General features: G+C 57.6%; 1 non-coding gene across 1 annotated transcript; it reads right to left on the bottom strand.

Annotated features, from left to right (window-relative positions):
* Positions 1-18,789: 18,789 nt before the first annotated feature.
* trnaf-aaa (transfer RNA phenylalanine (anticodon AAA)) lies at positions 18,790-18,862 on the bottom strand. The gene has a single exon. It is a non-coding gene; the product is annotated as a tRNA-Phe (tRNA).
* Positions 18,863-19,299: the final 437 nt, after the last annotated feature.

Raw genomic sequence — 19,299 nt, 5'->3', positions numbered from 1 at the left:
GGGAATTGCGAGAGGCTGGGGGAGACTGAGAGATACTGAGGGAAAGTGAAAGAGGCTGGGGGGAGAGAGAGAGGCTGGGAGGAGACTGAGAGAGGCTTGAATGGAGTGAGAGAGACTGGGGCAAGTGTGAGAGACTGGGGGTGAGAGAGAGGTTGGGGGAAGTGAGAGAGGCTGGGAGAGTGCGAGACGCTGCGGGCACAGTGAGAGATGCTGGGCGGAGAGTGGAAGATGCTGGGGGAGATTGAGAGAGTATGGGGAGAGTGAAAGAGGCTAAGGGAGAGTGAGAGTGTCTGGTGGAATAGTATGAGAGGCTGGGGGAGAGTGAGAGAACCTGGGTGGAGAATGAAGGAGATTGGGAGAGAGTGAAAGGCTGGGGAGATTGACAGAGGCCGGGCGAAAGCCAGAGACTGGGGGGAATGAGAGAGCCGGGGGGATCGCCGGAGCGGCTGTGGGAGACTGAGAGAGGCTGGGGAGACAGAGAGAGGCTGAGGGGAGAGAGAGGCTGGGCGAGAGTGAGAGAGACTGGAGTGAGTGAGAGAGTCTGGAGGGGAGGGAGAGGGTAGGGGGAGTGAGAGAGGCTGGGGAACGAGTGAGAGGAGCTGGGGGGAGAGTGATAGCGGCTGGGGAGTGTGAAAGGCTGGGGGAGTGAGATTGGCTGGGTGTAAATGAGAGTGGCTGGGGGACAGTGAATGAATAGGGGGGAAGAGAGAGGATGGGAGGAGAGTGAGAGAGGCTGGAGGAGAGTGACAGAGACTGGGGAAGAGTGAGAGCGGCCGGGGGGAGAGTTAGGGACTGGGGGCAGAGAGAGAGGCTAGGGGATGTGAGATAATTTGGGGGAGTGTGAGAGGCTGGGTGGAGTGTGAGAGAGGCTGAGCGGAGAGTGGGTAGGATTGGAGGCAGAGAGAGAGGCTGGGGAGATTGAGAGAGGCTCGCTGAGAGTGAGAGCGGCTGGGGGGAGAGAGAGAGGCTGCGGGACGAGTGTGAATTGCTGGGGGAGTGTGGGAGGCTGGGACGAGTTAGAGGTCCGGAGCGAGAGAGAGAGACTGGGGGAGAGGGAGAGGCTGAGTGGCGTGCGAGGGGTTGGAGGGAGTGGGAGTGGCTGGGGGAGATTGAGTGAGTCTGTGGGAAGAATAAGAGAGGATGGATGAGAGTGAGAGAGGACGGGAGAGTGTGAGAGAGGCTGGAGGAGTGTGAGAGATTTTGGGGAGAGTGAGAAAGGCTGTGGGAATTTGAGAGGCTTTTGGAAGTGTCAGAGAAGCTGAGGGCAGAGTGAGATAAATTGGGGGAGAAAGAGAGGCTGGGACATGAGAAAGAATGGGGGAGAATGAGCGGGGCCGGTGGAGTGGGAGACTGGGTGGGGGGGTGGGGAGGGTGATATGCTGGGGGGAGTGAGAGAGGCTGGGAGGATTGAGAGAGGCTGGTGCAGCGTGAGAGGGGCATGAGTGTAGTGATAGAGGCTGGCGGGAGTAAGAGAGACTGGAAAGAGAGTGAGAGAGACTGGTGGGAGTGCCAGAGGCTGGGGGAGAGGGATCGAGGCTGGAGGGAGTAAGATAGGCTGGGGTAGAGTGCGAGGCTGGGTAAAGTGTAAGTGAGGCTGGGGGGAGAGAAACGCTGGGGGAGAGATTTATACTGGGCGGAGTGAGAGAGGCTCCGTGGAGAGTGAGAGAGGCTGAGGAACGACTGAGAGGAGCTGGGGTAGTGTGAGAGATGGTTGGGGCGGAAGAGTGGTTGGGGAGAGAATGAGAGTGGCTGGGGCATTGTGAGAGGCTGAGGGTGTGCGAGAGGCTGGGGGAGAATGAGAGTGCGCCGGGACAGGGACAGATTATGGGGGAGAGAGAGTTTATTGGAGGAGAGTGAGAGATTGTGGGAGAGAGGCTGAGGGAGAGTGAAAGCGGCTGGGGAGAGATAGAGAGAAGCTGGGAGGAGACTGAGAGAGGCTGGAGGAGGGATCGCTACTGGGGAAGAGTGAGAGAGTCTGGGGGCAGAGAGAGAGGCTGGTGAGGGGTGAGAGAGGCTCGGGGATTTGTGAGTCTGGAGGAGTGTGAGAGGCTGGGTGAGTGTGAGTGAGGCTGGAGGGAGAGTTGGAGAGATTGGTGGGAGAGAGAGGCTGGGGAGATTGAGAGAGGCTGGGTGAGATTCAGAGAGGCTGGAGGGAGAGAGAGAGGCTGGCGGGAGAGTGACTGATGCGGCGGTAAGTATGAGAAATGTTCGGAGAAAATGAGAGGCAGGGGCGAATAATAGAGAGGCTGGGGAGAGGTAGAGGCTGAATGGAGTGAGAGAGGCTGGAGAGAGCGAGAAAAGCTTGAGGAGATTGAGTGAGTCTGGAGGAAGAGTGAGAGAGGCCGGAGGAGAGTGAGAGATGATGGGGGAGTGTGAGAGAGGCTGGAGGAGAGTGAGAGATTTTAGGAAGAGTGAGACAGACTATGGGAATGTGAGAGGCTTGGGGGAGATTCAGAGAGGCTGGAGGGAGAGTGAGAGAAATTGGGGAGAGAGAGAGGCTGGGGCGCGTTCGAAAGGATGGGGGAGAGTAAGAGAGGCTGGTGGAGTCGGGGAGAGGCTTGGAGGCGGAGACTGATAGGCTGGGGTATGTGAGAGAGGCTGCGGGATTGAGAGAGACTGGGAGGAGAGTAAGAGAGACTTGTGGGAGCGACAGAAGCTGGGGGAGAGGGAGAGGCTCGGGGGAGTGAGAGAGGCTCGGGAGAGGGTGTGAGGCTGGAGGGAGTGAGAGAGTCTTGGGAGAGTTTGCGGTTGGTGGAAGAGTAATTGAGGATGTGGGGGAGAGGGAGAGGCTGTGGGGAGAGAGAAAAACTATGGGGAGTGAGAGAGGCAGGTGTAGAAAGGGAGATGCTGGGGTGAGTGAGAGAGAGTGGACGGAGTGAAAGGGGCTGGGGAAGAGTGTGAGAGGCATGGGGGACAAATGAGAGCAGCTTGGGGAGAGGGATAGAGAGGCTGGGGGACAGTGAGAGACTGGGGGGAGAGAGCTAGAGGCTGGGAGAAGAGTGGTAGATTGCGGGGAGAGAGGCTGAGGGAGAGTGAAACAGGCTGGGGTGAGAGAGAGAGGCTGGAGGCGTGTTAGATAGAATGGGGATGAGTGAGAGAGGCCGGGGGGAGAGTGAGAGACTGGGGGGGAGAGAGAAAGGTTGGGAAGGTGAGTGAGAGAGGCTGGAGTAAGGGAGAGAGTGTGGGGGATTGTTAGAGGCTGGGGTGGGGGGTGAGACAGGCTGGAGTGCCAGAGAGAGGCTGGGGGGAGAGTGAGAGAGGCTGAGTGTGTGCGAGAGGCTGGGGGAGTCAGAGAGGTTGGAGGGGGAGAGAAAGGCTGGGGGATAGTGAGAGACTGGGCAGGGGGGAGAGAGAGAGGATGGGAGGAGAGTGAGAGATTGCGGGGGAGAGAGTCTGAAGCAGAATGAAACGGTCTGGGGGGAGAGAGAAAAGCTGGGAGGAGAGTAAGAGAGGCTGGAGGAGAGTGAGAGAGACTGGTGAAGAGTGAAAGAGGCCGGAGCGAGAGTGAGAGACTGGCGGGAGAAAGAAAGGTTGGGAGGGGAGTAAGAGAGGCTGGAGTAAGGGAGAGAGTGTGGGGGAGTATGAGAGGCTGGGGGGAGTGTAAGCGAGGCTGGGAGGAAAGTGGGAGAATTTGGTGGGAGAGAAAGACTGCGGAGATTGAGAGAGGCAGGGTGAAGGTGAGAGCTGCTGGGGGGTGTGAGAAAGGTTGGTGGAAAAATGAGTTCAGCTGGGGTAAGATTGAGAAATGCTGGTGGAGAGTGAGAGGCTGGCGCGAGTGAGGGAGGCGGGGCGAGAGAGAGGCTGGGAGAGAGGGAGAGGCCGAGGATAGTGAGAGAGGCTGGAGGAAGTGAGAGAGGCTGAGGAGATTGAGTGAGTCTGGGGGAAGAGTGAGAGATGCTGGAGGAGAGTGAGAGAGGATGGGGAATGCGAGAGAGGCTGGAGGAGAGTGACAGATTTTACGGACAGTGAGGAAGGCTGTGGGAATGTGAGAGGCTTGGGGTGAGTCAGAGAGGCTTGGGGGAGAGTGAGAGAAATTGGGGGAGAGAGAGAGGCTGGGGCATGTGAGAAAGGATGGGGTAGAATGCGAGAGGCTGGTGGAGTGGGAGAGAGGCTGTGGGGCGCGGGGGGGAGAGTGATAGGCTGGAGGGAGTGAAAGTGGCTGGAGGGGGTGGAGAGAAACTGGTGTAGCGTGAGCACGGTTGGTGGATAGTGATAGAGGCAGGGGAAGAGTTAGAGAGACTGGAAGGAGGGTGAGATAGACTGGTGGGAGTGACAGACCCTGGGGAAGAGTGAGAGGCTAGAGGGAGTGAGAGAGGCTGGGGCGAGTGAGAGGGTGGAAGGAGAGTGAGAGAGGCTGGAGGAGAGTGAGAGAGTCTGGGGAAGAGTGAGAGAGGCTGGGGAGAGACTGAGAGATTGGGCGGGGAGAGAGAGGATGGGAAGGAGGTTTAGAGAGGCTGGCGGTAGTGAGAGAGGCTGGGGGAGTGTGACAGGATGGGGGAGGGTAAGAGAGGCTGGGGGGAAAGTGGAAGAGAATGGTTGGAAACTGAGAGGCTGGGGAGAGGTAGGGAGGCTGGTGGGATTGAGAGCGGCTGGGGGGAGAGAGATGCAGGGGGGAGTGTGAGTGACGCTGGGAAAGAGTGAGAAATGCTGGGGGTGGGAGAGACGCTGGGGGTGAGTGACAGAGGCTGAGGGTAAGAGTGTGAGAGGCGGGGGAGAGTGAGTGTGGCTGGGCGGAGAATGAGAGAGATTGGGGCGAGAGACATAGGCTGGGGAGAATGACAGAGGCTGGGGGACAGTGAGAGGCTGGGGGAATGAGGGAGACTGGGGATTGACAGAGAGGCTGGGAACAGTGCGAGAGTCTGGGGAGCCAGAGAGAGGCTGAGGGGCGATAGAGTCCGGGGAGCGTGAGCGAGACTGGAGGGAGTGAGAGAGGCTGGAGGCAGAGGGAGAGGCTAAGGGAAGTGAGAGAGGCTGGGGTGAATGAAAGGGGCTGCGGGAGAGTGACCGAGACTGGGGAATTGAGAGAGGCTGGGGGAGACTGAGAGAGACTGAGGGAAACTGAAAGAGGCTGGGGGGAGAGAGAGAGGCTGGGAGGAGACTGAGAGAGGCTTGAATGGAGTGAGAGAGACTGGGGCAAGAGTGAGAGACTGGGGATGAGAGATAGGTTGGGGGAAGTGAGAGAGGCTGGGAGAGTGCGAGACACTGCGGGCAGAGTGAGAGATGCTGGGCGGAGAGTGGAAGATGCTGGAGGTGATTGAGAGAGTATGTGGAGAGTGAAAGAGGTTAAGGGAGAGTGAGAGTGTCTGGTGGAATAGTATGAGAGGCTGGGAGAGAGGGAGAGGCCGAGGATCGTGAGAGAGGCTGGAGGAAGTGAGAGAGGCTGAGGAGATTGAGTGAGTCTGGGGGTGTGAGAAAGGTTGGTGGAAAAATGAGTTCAGCTGGGGTAAGATTGAGAAATGCTGGTGGAGAGTGAGAGGCTGGCGCGAGTGAGGGAGGCGGGGCGAGAGAGAGGCTGGGAGAGAGGGAGAGGCCGAGGATAGTGAGAGAGGCTGGAGGAAGTGAGAGAGGCTGAGGAGATTGAGTGAGTCTGGGGGAAGAGTGAGAGATGCTGGAGGAGAGTGAGAGAGGATGGGGAATGCGAGAGAGGCTGGAGGAGAGTGACAGATTTTACGGACAGTGAGGAAGGCTGTGGGAATGTGAGAGGCTTGGGGTGAGTCAGAGAGGCTGGGGGGAGAGTGAGAGAAATTGGGGGAGAGAGAGAGACTGGGGTGTGTGAGAAAGGATGGGGTAGAATGAGAGAGGCTGGTGGAGTGGGAGAGAGGCTGTGGGGCGCGGGGGGAGAGTGATAGGCTGGAGGGAGTGAAAGTGGCTGGAGGGGGTGGAGAGAAACTGGTGTAGCGTGAGCACGGTTGGTGGATAGTGATCGAAGCAGGGGGAGAGTTAGAGAGACTGGAAGGAGGGTGAGATAGACTGGTGGGAGTGACAGAGCCTGGGGGAGAGTGAGAGGCTAGAGGGAGTGAGAGAGGCTGGGGCGAGTGAGAGGCTGGAAGGAGAGTGAGATTGAGTCAGTCCTGGAAGAGTGAGAAAAGCTGGCGCTAGTGAGAGAGGCTGGGGGAGTGTGACAGGATGGGGGAGGGTAAGAGAGGCTGGGGGGAGAGTGGAAGAGATGGTTGGAAACTGAGAGGCTGGGGAGAGGTAGGGAGGCTGGGGGGATTGGGAGCGGCTGGGGGGAGAGAGAGGCTGGGGGGAGTGTGAGTGACGCTGGGGAAAGCGTGAGAAATGCTGGGGGTGGGAGAGACGCTGGGTGTGAGTGACAGAGGCTGAGGGTAAGAGTGTGAGAGGCGGGGGAGAGTGAGTGTGGCTGGGCGGAGAATGAGAGAGATTGGGGCGAGAGACATAGGCTGGGGAGAATGACAGAGGCTGGGGGACAGTGAGAGGCTGGGGGAATGAGGGAGACTGGAGATTGACAGAGAGGCTGGGAGCAGTGCGAGAGTCTGGGGAGCCTGAGAGAGGCTGAGCGGCGAGAGAGGCTGGGGAGCGTGAGCGAGACTGAAGGGAGTGAGAGACGCTGGAGGTAGAGGGAGAGGCTAAGGGAAGTGAGAGAGGCTGGGGTGAATGAAAGGGGCTGCGGGAGAGTGACCGAGACTGGGGAATTGTGAGAGGCTGGGGGAGACTGAGAGAGACTGAGGGAAAGTGAAAGAGGCTGGGGGGAGAGAGAGAGGCTGGGAGGAGACTGAGAGAGGCTTGAATGGAGTGAGAGAGACTGGGGCAAGAGTGAGAGAGTGGGGGTGAGAGAAAGGTTGGGGGAAGTGAGAGAGGCTGAGAGAGTGCGAGAGGCTGCGGGCAGAGTGAGAGATGCTGGGCGGAGAGTGGAAGATGCTGGGGGAGATTGAGAGTGTCTGGTGGAATAGTATGAGAGGCTGGGGGAGAGTGAGAGAGCCTGGGTGGAGAATGAAGGAGATTGGGGGAGAGTGAAAGGCTGGGGAGATTGACAGGGGCCGGGCGAAAGCCAGAGACTGGGGGAAATGAGAGAGCCGGGGGGATCGCCGGAGCGGCTGTGGGAGACTGAGAGAGGCTGGGGAGACAGAAAAAGGCTGAGGGGTGAGAGAGGCTGTGGAAGATTGAGAGAGACTGGAGGGTGTCAGAGTGGCTGGGGGCAGAGGCAGAGAATAGGGGAGTGTGAGAAACTGGGGCGAGGGAGAGAGGCTGGAGGGAGTGAGAGAGGCTGGGGGAGATGTGTGAGGCTGGGGGAAGAGAGTGAGAGATTGGGGGACGGGGAGAGAGGCTGAGGGAGAGTGAAAGAGGCTGGGGAAGACAGAGAAGCTGGGAGGAGAATGAGAGAGGCTGGAGGGGAGAGAGTGAGACTGGGGAAGAGTGAGAGAGGACGGCGGTAGAGTGAGAGACTGGAGAGGGAAGTGAGAGAGGCTGGAGGAAGTGAAAGAATCTGGGGGAGTGTGAGAGAGGCTCGGAGGAGAGTGGGCGAGATTGTTGGGAGAGAGAGGCTGGGGCGATTAAGAGAGGCTGGGTGAGAGTGAGAGTGGCTGGGGGAGAGAGAGAGGCTGGGGGGTGACTGAGTGAGGTTGCGGGAAGAGTGAGAAATGCTGGGGGAGAGTGGGTGGCAGGGCGAGTGAGAGGGGCGGAGCGAGAGAGAGAGGCTGGAGGCGAAGAGAGGCTGAGTGGAGTGGGAGGGGCTCGAGGGAGTGAGAGTAGCTGGGGGAGATTGAGTCAGTCCTGGAAGAGTGAGAAAAGCTGGAGGAGAGTGAGTGTGGGTGGGGGACTGTGCGAGAGGCTGGAGGATTGTGAGAGATTTTGGTGAGAGTTGGAAACGCTGTGAGAATGTGATAGGCTTGTGTGAATGTCATGTGGCTGGGAGAGAGTGAGAGAAATTGGGGACAGAGCGGGGCTGGGGTGTGAGAAAGGATGGGGGAGAGTGAGAGGGACCGGTGGAGTGGGAGAGATGGTGGGGGAGAATGATAGGCTGAGGGGAGTGGGAGAGTCTAGGGGGATTGAGTGAGGCTGGTGCAGCGTGCGAGGGGTTGGTGGATAGTGATAGAGATTGGAGGGATTAAGGGTGACTGGGAGGAGAGTGAGAGAGACTGGTTGGAGTGACAACGCTTGGGGGAGAGTGAGAGAGGCTGGGAGAGAGTTCGAGGCTGGGGGAAGTGTAACTGGGGCTGGGGCGAATGAGAGAGGCTGCGGGTAAATGGAGAGGTTTGGGGAGAATGAGAAAAGCTGGGGGAAGAGTGTGACAGGCTAGGGGAAAGTGAGAGAGGCTGGGTGGAGAATGAACGAGATTGGAGGGAGATAAAGAGACTGTGGAAACTGACTGAGGCAGGGGGAGATTCAGAGGCTGCGGGGAATGAGAGAGACTGAGGGTTTGACAGAGGGGTGAGGGAGAGTGAGAGAGGCTGGGGAGATTGAGAGAGGCTGAGTGGAGAGAAAGGCTCGGGGACAGTGTGAGACTGAGGGGAGAGAGAGAGGATGGGAGAAGAGTGAGAGAGTGAGAGAGGGGGAAAGAGTGAGAGAGGCTGAGGGAGAGTGAGAGAGGCTGGGGAAGAGTGTGAGAGCATGGGGGAGGGTGAGAATGACTGGGGGAGAGTGAGATGTTGGGGGGAATGAGAGAGACGGTGGGGATTGATAGAGAGGCTGGGGGAGACTGAGAGAAGCAGGGGTGATGAGAGAGACTGAGGGGAGAGCGAGGCTGGGTAAGGGTTAGAGAGGCTGGAAGGATTGAGAGAGGCTGGGGGGCAAGGAGAGGCTAGAGTGATGAGAGAGTCTCGGGCGAGGGAGAGAGGCTGGTGGAAGTGAGAGAGGCTGGGGAGAGTGTGAGGCTGGGGGCAGAGGGAGAGGCTGGGAGGAGTGAGAGAGGCTCGGGGGGTGAGAGAGGCTGGGGGCCGAGGGAGAGATGCTGGGGGAAGTGAGAGAGGTTGGGGGAATTAGAGAGATTGGGGGGATTAATAGAGAGGCAGGGGGAGACTGAGAAAAGCTGTGCTGATGAGAAAGGCTGAGGGGAGAGAGAGTCTGGATGAGAGTGAAAGAGACAGGAGGGAGTGAGAAAGGCTGGATGTATGAGAGGCTGGGGAAGAATGAGAGTGGCTGGGAGACAGTGAAAGACTGGTGGAGAGAGAGATGGTGGATGGGAAGAGAGTGAGAGATTGGGGGGCGGGGAGAGAGGCTGGAGAGGGAAGTGAGAGAGGCTGGGGAAGTGCGAGAGGCTGGGAGAGGGTGAGAGGCTGGGGGAGTGTGAGAGAGCTTGCGGGGAGAGAGGGAGAGATTCGTGGGAGGGAGAGGCAGGGGAGATTGAGAGAGGCTGGGTGAGTGTGAGAGCGACTGGGGGGAGATTGAGAGAGGCTGGGGAGAGAGTGAGTGACGCTGCTGGAAGAATGAGAATAGCTGGTGGAGAGTGAGAGGCCGGAGGTGAGTGAGAGAGGCGAGGAGAGAGTGAGAGAGGCTGGGGGAGAGGGAGAGGCTGATTGGAGTGAGAGATGCTTGAGGGACTGAGAGCGGCTGGGGGCATTGACTGATTCTGGGTGAAGATTTTGAGAGGCGGGAGGAGAGTCAGAGAGGATGGGGGAGTATGAGAGAGGCTGGAGGAGAGTCAGAGAGGTTGGGGAGTGTGAGAAAGGCTGTGGGAAGGTTAGAGGCTTGTGGAGAGTGAGAGAGGCTGGGGGAGAGGGAGAGCAATTGGGGGAGACATGGAGGCTGCGCCGAGTGAGAAAGAGTGAGTGTGAGAGAGGCCGGTGGAGTGGGCGAGAGGTTGGGGGGACAATGATAGGCTGGGGGGAGTGGGAGAGGATGGGGGGATTGAGCGAGGCTGGTGGAGTGTAAGAGGGACTGGTGGATAGTGAGAGTGGCTCGGGGAAGTAAGAGAGATTGTGGAGAGTTAGAGAGTCTGGGGGCGAGAGAGAGGCTGGGGGGAGAGAGAGAGTGGCTCGGGCAGTAGATAGAGGCTGGGGGAGTGAAAGTTGCTGGGTGGGAGAAATAGAGGATGGGAGGAGATTGAGAGAGGCTGTGGAGTGAGAGAGCAGCTGGGAGCAGCGCGAGAGAGGTTGGAGGAGAGTGAGAGAGAGTGGGGAAGAGTGAGAGAGGCCGGTCGGAGAGTGAGAGATTTGGGGGAGAGTGAGAGGCTGGGGAGGGGAGTGAGAAAGGCTGGGGGAAGTGGTAGATTCTGGGAGAGTGTGAGAGGATGCGGGCATAGTGAGAGAGGCTGGGGGGAGAGTGGGAGATGCTGGGGGAGAGTGCGAAAGGAAGGGGAGAGTGAGAGAGGTTACGGAAAGTGTGAGAGTAGATGGGGAAGAATTTGAGAGGCTGGGGGAGAGTGAGAGAGGCTGGGGAGACTGAGAGAAGCAGAGGGGAGAGAGATGTTGTGGGAGAGTGAGAGAGACTGGAGGGAGTCAGAGATGTTGTGGGCGGAGATAGATGCTAGGGGGACTGAGAGAGTCTGGGGCGACAGAGAGAGGCTGAAGGGAGTGAGAGAGGCTTGGGGAGAGTGTGAGTCTGTGGCAAGGGTAAGTGAGGCTTGGGAGAGAGTGAGAGGCTGCGGGGAGAGAGAGAGACTGCGTGAGTGAGAGAGGCTGCAGGGTAGAGGGAGAGGCTGGGGGTGTTGAGAGAGACTGGGGGGTGTGAAAGCGGTTGGTGGAGAGTGCGAGAGGCTGGGGAATGAATGAGACGAGCTGCGGAAGAGTGAACGAGGCTGTGGGGTGCGAGAGAGGCTGGGGGAGTGTGAGAGCGGTTGGGGGAGTGTCAGAGGCTGGGGAGTGAGAGAAGCTGGGGGAGAATGAGAGAGACTGGGGTGAGTGAGAGCGGTTGGGGGAGTGTGAGAGGCTGGGCGAGTGAGAGAGGTTGGGGGAAAATGAGAGTGGCTGGGTGACAGTGAGAGACAGGGGTAGAGAGAGAGGGGATGGGAGGAGAGTGAGAGATTGTGAGACGGGGGAGAGGCTGAGGGAGAGTGATAGAGGCTGGGGGGAGAGAGAAACTGGGAGGAGAGTGAGAGAGGCTGGAGGAGAGTGAGAGAGACTTGGGAAGTGTGAGAGAGGACGGGGGGAGAGTGAGAGAAATTGGGGGAGAGAGAGAGGCTGGGATGAGTGAAAAAGGATGTGTGAGAGATGCCGGTGGAGTGTGAGAGAGGCTGGCAGGGGGTAGAGTGTTAGGCTTGAGGGAGTGAGAGAGGCTGGTGGGATTGAGAGACGCTGGTGGAGCGTGAGAGTGGCTGCTGGATTGTGAGAAAGGCTGGGGGGGAGTAAGAGAAGTTGGGAGGAGTGTGAGAGAGAATGATGGGAGTGACAGCGGCTGGATGAGGGTGTACGGCTGGGGGAAGAGTAAGTGAGGCTGGGCGGGAGATGGAGAGTCGTTGGGGAGAGAGATAAACTGTGGGGAGTGAGAGAGGCAGGAGGGGAAAGAGAGATGCTGGGGGGAGTGACAGAGACTGGGGGGAGTGAAACGGGCTGCGGGAGAGTGAGAGAGGCATGGGGAACGATCGGGAAGGGCTGGGGGATACGCAGAGTGGTTGGGGGGCATGAGAGAGACTGGGGGAGAATGAGAGAGGCTGGCGGAGTGAGAGAGGCTGGGCTAGTGATAGAGGCTGGGGAGACGGAGAAAGAGGCTGGGGAACAGTGAAAGACTGGGGTGAGAGAGAGAGGATGGGACGAGAGTGAGAGATTGGTGGGAGAACGAGAGGTTGAGGGAGAGTAGGAGACGCTTCAGGGACAGCGAGAGGCTGGGAGGAAAGTGAAAGAGGCTGGAGGAGAGTGAGAGAGACTGGTGAAGAGTGAGAGAGGCTGGGGAGAATGAGAGACTGCGGGGAGGGAGGGAGTCTGGGGAGTGGAGTGAGAGAGGCTGGGGGAGTGTGAGAGGCTAGGGAGTTTGAGAGAGGCTGGGGGAGATTGAGAGAGGCTTGGGGAAGAGTGAGACAGGCTGCGGGAGAGTGAGAGAGATTGGGTGGAGATTGAGCGAGATTGGGGGGCGAGAGAGAGACTGCGGTGAGTGACAGAGGCAGGGGGAGAGTCAGAGGCTGGGGGAAAGAGATACTGGGGGGATTGATAGAGAGGCTGGGGGAGAGTGAGAGAGGCTGGGGAGACTGAGAGAGGCTGAGGGGAGAGAGAGGCTGGGGAACAGTAAGAGGCTGAGGTGGAGCGAGAGGATGGGAGGAGAGTGAGAGATTGGGGGGGAGAGAGAAAGAGGCTCAGGGTGAGTGAAAGGGGCTAGGGAGAGAGACTGGTTGGGAAGAGAGTGAGAGAGGCTGGAGGAGGGAGAGAGAGACTGGTAAAGTGTGAGAGAGGCTGGGGGGAGTCAGGGAGTCTGGTGCGAGGGAGAGAGTCTGGGTGGAGCGAGAGAGGCCGGGGTATATTGAGAGACTTGAGGGGGGGGGAGAGAGAGAGAGGTTGGGAGGAGAGTGAGAGACTGGGGGACAGAGAGAGAGGCTGGGGAGAGAGTGAGTGAGGTGGAGAGAGTGAGAGCTGCTGAGGGAGAGTGAGAGAGGCTGGGGAAGAGTGTGAGTGCCTGGAGGAGGGTGAGAGAGACTGGGGGAGAGTGAGATGTTGGGTGGAATGAAAGAGACTGGGGGGGTTGATAGAGAGGCTGGGGGAGACTGAGAGAAGCAGGGGTGTTGAGAGAGACTGAGGTGAGAGAGAGGCTGGGTAAGGGTTAGAGAGACTGGAAGGATTGAGAGAGGCTGGGGGAGAGGGAGAGGCTAGGGTGATGAGAGAGTCTCAGGCGAGGGAGAGAGGATGGAGGAAGTGAGAGAGGCTGGGGAGAGTGTGAGGCTGGGGGCAGAGTAAGTGAGGCTGGGGGCCAGAGGGAGAGGCTGGGGGGAGTGAGAGAGGCTGGGGGAGTGAGAGAGGGTGGGGGCCAAGGGAGAGATGCTGGGGGAAGAGAGAGAGGTTTGGGGAATTAGAGAGATTGGGGGTATTGATAGAGAGGCTGGGGGAGACTGAGAGAAGCTGTGCTGATGAAAGAGGCTGAGGGGAGAGAGAGGCTGGGTGAGAGTGAGAGAGACAGGGGGGAGTGTGAAAGGTTGGGGGAGCGAGAGAGGCTGGGGGAGAATGAGAGTGGCTGGGAGACAGTTAAAGACTGGTGGAAAGAGAGAGAAAGAGGATGGAAAGAGAGTGAGAGATTGGGGGGCGGGGAGAGAGGCTGAGGGAGATGGAAAGCGGCTGAGGTAGAGAGAGAAGCTGAGAGGAGAGTGAGAGAGGCTGGAGAAGTGTGAGAGATTGGGGGGCGGAGAAAGAGGCTGGGGAGGGAAGTGAGAGAGGCTGGGGGAAGTGCGAGAGTCTGGGAGAGTGTGAGATGCTGGCGGGGAGTGTGAGAGAGCTTGTGGGGAGAGTGGGAGAGATTAGTGGGAGGTAGAGGCAGGGGAGATTGAGACAGGCTGGGTGAGTGTGAGAGCGACTGGCGGGAGAGAGAGAGACTGGGGGAGAGAATGAGTGAGGCTGTGGGAAGAGTGAGAAAAGCTGGTGGAGAGTGAGAGGCTGGACGTGAGTTAGAGAGGCAAGGCGAGAGTGAAAGAGGCAGGGGGAGAGGGAGAGGCTGAGTGGAGTGAGAGAGGCTGGAGGGAATGAGAGAGGCTGGGGGGGTTGATTGAGTCTGGGCGAAGACTGAGAGAGGCGGGAGGAGAGTCAGAGAGGATGGGTGAGTGTGAGAGAGGCTGGAGGAGATTCAGAGAGTTTGGGGAGTCTGAGAAAGGCTGTGGGAAGATTAGTGGCTTGGGGAGAGTGAGAGAGGCTGGGAGAGAGTGAGAGCAATTGGGGGAGACAGGGAGACTGTGTCGAGTGAGAAAGAGTGAGTGTGAGAGAGGCCAGTGGAGTGGGAGAGAGGTTGGCGGGGCAGTGATAGCCTGGGGGATGTGGGAGAGGCTGGGGCGATTGAGCGACGCTGGTGGAGTGCAAGAGGGGCTGGTGGATAGTGAGAGTGGCTCGGGGGAGTAAGAGAAACTGTGGAGAGTGAGAGAGGCTGGCGGCGAGAAAGAGGCTGGGGGTAGATTGAGAGTGGCTCGGGGAGTAGAGAGCGGCCGGGGGAGTGAAATATGCTGGGTGGGAGAGATTGAGGATGGGAGGAGAGAGTGAGATTGGTGAGGCAGAGAGAGGCTGAGGGAGAGTAAAAGAATCTGTGGGGAGAGAGAGAGGCTGGGAGAAGAGCGAGAGAGGCTGTGGGGTGAGAGAGAGGCTGGGGGAAGATTGTGACAGGCTGCGGGAGAGTGAGAGAGACTGGGTGGAGATTGAACGAGATTGGGGGGCGAGAGAGACACTGCGGAGAGAGACAGAGGCAGGGGGAGAGTCAGAGGCTGGGGAATGAGAGATACTGGGGGGAATGAAAGAGAGGCTGGGGGAGAGTGAGAAATGCTGGAGAGACTGAGAGAGGCTGAGGGGAGAGAGAGGCTGGGGACAGTGAGAGACTGAGGGGGAGTGAGAGGATGGGAGGAGAGTGAGAGATTGGAGCTGGGAGAGAGAGAGGATGAGGGACAGTGAAAGAGGCTGGAGAGAGAGAAAGACTGGGAAGAGAGCGACAGAGGCTGGAGGAGAGGGAGAGAGACTGGTAAAGAGTGAGAGAGGCTGGGGGGAGTAAGGGAGTCTGGGGCGAGTGATAGAGTCTGGGGTTGCGTGAGAGGCTGCAGGGAGAGTGAGAGACTGGGGGGGAGAGAGAGAGGTTGAGAGGAGTGTGAGAGACTGGCGGACAGAGAGAGAGGCTGGGGAGAGTGAGAGAGTCTGGGAGGAGCGAGAGAGGCTGGAGGAGAGTTTGACAGGCTGCGGTAGAGTGAGAGAGGCTGAGGGGAGAGAGAGGTTGCGGAGAGTGAGAGAGGTTGTGGGAGAGTGAGAGAGGCTGATGAGAGAGCGAGGCTGGGGGAGAATGAGAGAGGCTGGAGGGAGCGAGAGAGACTGGGGAGAGTGAGTGAGGCAGGGGGAAGTGTGGGAGAGGCGGGGGGTAGAAGGAGAGGCTGTGGGGAGTGAGAGGCTGGAGAGAGTTAGAAAGGCTGCGGGAGAGTGAGTGAGGCTGAGGAAAGAGAGAGTGAAACTACGGAGAGTGAGAGAGGCGGGGGGAGAGTGAGAGAGGCTGGCGAGAGTGAGAGTGCTGGGGTAGAGTGCGAGAGGCTGGGTGGAAGAGTGTGAGAATCTGGGGGAGAGGGTGAGAGGCTGGGGGAATTGACAGAGAGACTGGGAGAGAGAGAGAGATCCTGAGGGGAGAGAGAGGCTCGGTTAGAGTGAGAGAGACTGGAGGGAGTGAGAGAAGCTGTGGGCAGAGTGAGAGTCAAGGGGTAGTGGCAGAGGCTGTTGCGAATGTGAGAGGCTGAAAGGAGTGAGAGAGGCTGGGGATGATTGTGAGGCTGTGGAAGAGTAAGTGAGGCTGTGGGGGAAGAGAGCGTGAAGCTGGCAGGGGAAGAGAATGAGTCTGGGGTACTGAGTGAGACTGGGGGAGTGAGAGGGGCTGTGGGTGAGTGAGCGAGGCTGGGGAATGAGTGTGAGGGGCTGTTCGAGAGTGAGAGAGGCTGGGGGCGTGAGAGAGGCTGGCGGGAGAGTGAATGAAGCTGGAGGAGTGAGAGAGGCTGGGGGACTGAGACACTGGGAGGAGAGAGAGAGGATGGGAGGAGAGTGAGAGATTGCAGGCGGAGAGAGAGCCTGAGGGAGAGTGAGAGAGGCTGGGGGAGAGAGAGAGGCTGGGATGAGAGTGAGAGAGGCTGGAGGAGAGTGAGAGAGACTGGGGAAGAGTGAGAGAGGCTGGGGGAAGTGATAGAGGCTGGGGGAATGCGAGAAGCCTTAGGTAGAGTGAGAGCGGCTGGTGGACGAGTGAGAAATGCTGGGGGACAGTGAAAGGCTGGGGCAAGTGAGAGAGGCATGGGGGAGAGTGAGAAAGGCTGGTGGGGTGGGAGACGCTGAGGGGAGTTAGAGAGGGTAGAATGAGTGCGAGAGGCTCGGGGACATTGATTTAGTCTGGCGGAAGAGTGAGAGAGGCTGGAGGAGAGTGAGATAGATTGATGAGAGAGAGAGAGAGGCCGGGGCGAGTGAGAAAGGCTGGGGGAGAGTGAGCGATGTCGGTGTAGAGGGAGAGAGGCTGTGGGTGAGAGTGATAGGCTGGCGTGAGTGAGAGAGGTTGTGGGGAGAAGATAGAGGCCGAGGGTAGAACGAGAGAGGCTGGGGGAGAGGGAGAGGCTGAGGGGAGTTGGAGAGACTGGAGGGAGTGAGAGAAGCTCGGGGTCATTGATTGAGTCTGGGGAAAGAGTGAGAGAGGCTGGAAGATGATGAGAGAGGATGGATGAAGAGTGAGAGAGGCTAAGGGAGAGAGAGGCTGGGAGAGAGTGAGAGAGGCTCGAGGAGAGGGAGAGACCGGGGGGAATGAGAGAGGCTGGAGGGAGTGAGAGACGTTGGGGGAGAGTGAGTGATGCTGGGTGAAGAGAGAGAGAGGACAGTAAAGTATGAAAGAAGCTGGGGAAGAGTCAGTGAGTCTGGGGGGAGAATGAGATAGGTTGGGGTGAGAGGGAGAGGCTGGTGAGTGTGACAGAGGCTTTGGGAGAGTAAAAGCTGGGAGGAATGAGAGAGACTGGGTTGAGTGAGAGAGGCTGAATGGAGTGAGAGAGGTTGGGGGTGAGTGTGAGGCTGGACGAAGAGTAAGTGAGGCTGGGGGGAGTGGGAGAGGCTGGGGGAGAGAGAGAGAGAGACTGGGGGAGTGAGAGAGGCTGGGGTGGAGAGGGAGAGGCTGGGTGTTGTGAGAGACTGAGGAATTGAGAGGGGCTGCGGGAGAGTGAGAGAGGCAGGTGGGCGTGAGAGAGGCTGCGGTGTGTGTGAATGAGGATGGGGTAGTGAGAGAAGCTGTGGAGAGTGCGATTGCCTGGGAGAGTAAGATGCTGGGGTAGTGAGAGAGGCTGGGAGAGACTGCGAGAGTATGGGGGAGAGTGAGAGACTGGGGTGGGGGGGGGAGACGATGAGAGCAGGGTGAGAGATGTGGGACGTAGAGTAGCTGAGGGAGAGCGAGAGACTCGGGGAAGATAGAGAGACGCTGCGAGGAGAGTGAGAGAGACAGGAGGAGAGTGAGAGAGGTTGGGGAAGAGTGAGAGAGGCAGGGAAAGAGTGAGAGAGCCTGGGGGGAGTGAGAGGTGCTGGGGGAGCATGAGAGAGGCTGGGGAAAGTGGGAATTGCTGGGGGATAGTGAGAGAGACTTGGTAAGTGGGGGAGGCCGGGGGAGAGTGAGAGAGTCTGGGGGAAGGGTGAAAGGCGCTGGGGGAGGGTGAGAGACGCTGCGGCGAGTGAGATAGGCTATGGGAGAGTGAGAGAGGCTGGAAGGAGAGTGAGAGGCTGGGGGGAGAGTTAGAGAGGCTTGGGGGAGCGTGAGAGGCTGGGGGGAGAGTGAGAGAGGCGGGAAGGAGAGTGAGAGTGGCTGACGCTAAGATACAGAGACATGGGTTTGGGGGAAGACGGATCACGTTATTCCAAGTCCCAACAAGGAACTTCGTTGGAGTGGATGATATCCAGAAATAACGACTGTCAATATTTACACGATTCCCAACAAACCTGGAGAGGGGGGCGGGTGTCAAGGAAGCACTTGCGCTGGTGCAAGGCATTTCAGCTGCGAGAGGGATGAACTTGGACTGGGGTCAGACACTTCAGCTGGGTAACGCATGCACGGACTGGGATAAGGCATTTTTGCTCAGAAAGGCATGCACTTGGACTGGGATAAGGCTCTTCGGCTGAGGGAGGCATGCACGTGGACTGGGCAAGGCACCTAGAACATAAGAAATAGGAGCAGGAGTAGGCAATACGGCCCCTCGAGCCTTCTCCACCATTCAATAAGATCATCGCTGATCTGATCATGGACTCAGCTCCACTTCCCCGCCCGCACCCCATAACCGCTTATCCCCTATCGTTTAAGAAACTGTCTATTGCTGATAAATGTATTCAATGTCCCAGCTTCCACAGCTCTCTGAGGCAGCAAATCCCGCACACTTGCAAACCTCTGAGAGAAGAAATTTTTCCTCATCTCTTTTTCCACGTGTGGCCACGAATACCGTATATAACTGTAGTAAGACTTCCTTGCTTTTATAATCCATTCCCTTTGCAATAAAGATACCATTGGCCTTCCTGATCACTGTTTTACCTGCATGCTATCATTTTTTATTTCATGCACAAGTACCCCCAGGTCCCGCTGTACTGCGGTTCTTTACAATCTTTCTTCATTTAAGTAATAACTTGCACTTTGATTTTTTTTCTGCCAAAGTGCATGACCTCACGCTTTCCAAAATTATACTCCATCGGCCAATTTTTTGCCCACTCACTTAGCCTATCTATGTCCTGTTGCAGATTTTGTCAACCAGAGAATGAACAATTTATCCCGACTCTCTGTTCTCTGTTAGTTAGCCAATCCTCTATCCATGCTAACATATTACCCCCAACACTGTGAACTTTTATCTTGTCAAATGCCTTCAGGAAGTCCACATCCATTTGTTCTCCTTTATCCACCCTGTTCGTTACATCCTCAAAGAACTCCAGGAAAGTTCTCAAACATGACATCCCCTTCTTAGATCCATGTTAGAAACGTAGAATCATAGAAAAAAGGTGCAGGAGTAGGCCATTCGGCCCTTCTAGCCTGCACCGCCATTCAATGAGTTCCTGGCTGAACATGCAACTTCAGTACCCCATTCCTGCTTTCTCACCATACCCCTTGATTCCACTAGCAGTAAGGACTCCATCCACAGAAACATAGAAATTCGTATCACGCAACCGCTGAACAGCCCATCCCTCAAGCACTGTCCCGATATAAAACGAGCTTCTCCCCTTAAAATATAGGAAACACAAAATCACCAGATATTGCCGAAACCCGGGATTGAACCAGGGTTCTTTAGATCTTTAGTCCAACGCTCTCCCAACTGAGCTATTTCGGCCGGACTCTGCCAGACCGAATTCGGACTCTGCCAGACCGAAGTTTGCTTTTCCAAAAGTCCTGCGACTGCTCCTTTAATAATGGACTCCAATATTTTCCTAACCACAGATGTTAAGCTAACTGGTCTAAAGTTTCCTGCTTTTTGTCTGCCTCCTTTTTTGAATAGAGGCGTTACATTTGCAGTTTTCCAATCTGCAACGGCTGGGGGAGGCATGCACGTGGAATGGGATAACGCACTTCGGCTGGGGGAGGGATGCACTTGGCCTGGTGTAAGGCACGTCAGCTGGGTTGGCTTGCACTTGGACTGTGGTAAGGCACTTCGGCTGGAGAGGGATGTGCTTGGACTGGGGTAAGGAACTTTGGCTGGCCCTTCCTGACTTCTTGGATGCTCTGTCCTCTTTCGCTTCAGGAAGTCAAAGTACTTCGAGTTATAATTTG

This window comes from Pristiophorus japonicus, chromosome 28, assembly GCF_044704955.1.
Source record: "Pristiophorus japonicus isolate sPriJap1 chromosome 28, sPriJap1.hap1, whole genome shotgun sequence".
Taxonomy (NCBI): Eukaryota; Metazoa; Chordata; class Chondrichthyes; family Pristiophoridae; genus Pristiophorus; species Pristiophorus japonicus.
Note: the sequence above shows the minus strand (reverse complement) of the source record. Positions and strands in the feature narration are given on the sequence as shown.